General features: G+C 43.9%; 1 protein-coding gene across 4 annotated transcripts in view; it reads right to left on the bottom strand.

Annotated features, from left to right (window-relative positions):
• Positions 1 to 1,276: 1,276 nt before the first annotated feature.
• The window catches only part of LOC125954449 (calcium-binding mitochondrial carrier protein SCaMC-2), a 22,581-nt gene continuing 22,004 nt past the window's right edge, over positions 1,277 to 1,853 (bottom strand). For all 4 annotated transcript variants that reach the window (XM_049684802.1, XM_049684804.1, XM_049684805.1 and 1 more), the window contains one exon: positions 1,277 to 1,853. This exon is cut by the window's right edge and continues 3,114 nt beyond it. The gene's annotated coding sequence lies outside the window, so the exon portion shown is untranslated.

The raw sequence follows: 1,853 nt of genomic DNA, 5'->3' as shown, positions 1-1,853 counted from the left end.
GTGTTTTGTCTGTGAAAACTGACCGCAAACACTATTGCAACTGTTCTAACAACCGAGCTCTGCATGTTTTTGTTTCGATCGCCCTTTAAAAGGCTTCAGCTTTCCATCTTATCATCAGTTCTTCCAGCACCGAAGTTTCTGAAGTACAATGAATCTTTCACTGCTTTTCATCGCGACAATCACGGCGTTGATCGCTGTCTCCGTAGCGGAGCCCGCTTCATCCAGCTCGGAATCGAAGGACAGCAAGGATAGCAGCGGAAAATCATCGGAGGATGGCTCGGCGGATGCGGGAAATCCTGGTGAAGGTATCGTTGGGGACTTGGAAAACATCGGAATAGGCTTGTTCAATCATCGTCGCCAGAGACCAGGATGGCATATCCCCGGAATTCCTTCGTTCAACCCGTGGCGTCCTGGCCACGGTCACGGTCACGGTCATGGCCATGGTAGACCGTGGTGGCAGCGTCCTCCATTCCGACCTCGTCCAACAACAACCACCGCTGCTACAACAACGGCAGCCGATGGCACGACTGTAACCGATTCCGCATCTACTGCAGCAGAGGCTACGACGACTGAGGCCGCAGCGACGACGACGGAGGAGAGCACCACAACGACCGAGGCGGCAACGACAACCGAGGAGGCGACAACCACCGAGGAAGCAACGACCACCGAGGCAGCGGAATCGACGACAACGGGATAGATCTATCCTGGATGGCACACTGAACACCATAATGATCAAAGAACAATAAATGCAACAACCATGTAGCTAATCATCGCAAAAAATCTGAGCATTCCTTGTGTTTTTGACTTATTTGAAGCACATCGTATGGTTGTACTAGTAGATAATTGTACTAGCAGAGTTGTTCAGCAATCAGTACGATAACTGCTTCAAAAATTTAACCTCTATTCTTTAAAAAAACTGCAATGAGACTGAAAACCCTGACTGCCTTTTGGTACACGAAATAGAAAGATTTTTAAAATGCAATCAGCTCTGGCATACAGAAGGTATGACACAAATGTTAACGCAAATTGAGTAACTAAAACTAGAAAACATGGCGATGTATCATTCAAATAGGAACTAAAGATGGCGAATGTAATTATAAACTTGCCTATAGAAATTCTTTAGATTATTTTACAAAAGATAAGTAACGTTGGTGAAATGATGATAGGAAAAATATCTGATCAATACTCTGCTCTATAGGTATCCAAGAAGCACAGATCGGGTTTCTATGTCAACGAAAGGAAGAATTTGAAAAGAAAAAACTACACATCAGAGAACTACATTTTAGGTTTGCTTTTATTTCATTATGTAGAATATATCATTTCTATCGTCCATATTCATCCGTCTGCCCTGTCGATAACGCATTTTTATTAACCTCATCCTGAGAAGGGGAATCCATTTCCGAAGATTTTGTTAAAGTCCGGTGTCGGTGGAATGAGGCTGCTGTTTAGAGGGTGCGTTTTGTTGAAATGGTAGATAGTGCCATTGACGTTGGCGTAACCGGAACCGTTGCTGTTTGTGCACGAGCAGAAGCACCCGCTATTGGCAGGCAGTGCAAAGGCGATGGCAAGGCACAGGGAAGCCGCGAGGAACAGAACTAATTTCATCTTTTACAGTGTACTACTCGCGATGTCTCACAGGATAAGTAACAAATTGGGGCTAGATTATCCCATTTTATAGTCGCCAAATGAGTCGTTTGCAGGCCGTAGGTTGAGTAAGACAACATTTAATACAAAAATTCCAATGAGTTGATTAACAAGCGATCAGTTGAACAAATATTTGGTTATGAATTAATTGACTCTTCATAAAATTCATCATCATTTTGCTGCCTCAACTACATTATCAGTTAAGCCCC

The sequence above is a fragment of the Anopheles darlingi genome, chromosome 3 (genome assembly GCF_943734745.1).
Source record: "Anopheles darlingi chromosome 3, idAnoDarlMG_H_01, whole genome shotgun sequence".
Classification (NCBI taxonomy): Eukaryota; Metazoa; Arthropoda; class Insecta; order Diptera; family Culicidae; genus Anopheles; species Anopheles darlingi.
The sequence above is the reverse complement of the archived record's forward strand: the minus strand, read 5'-3'. Positions and strand labels throughout refer to the sequence as shown.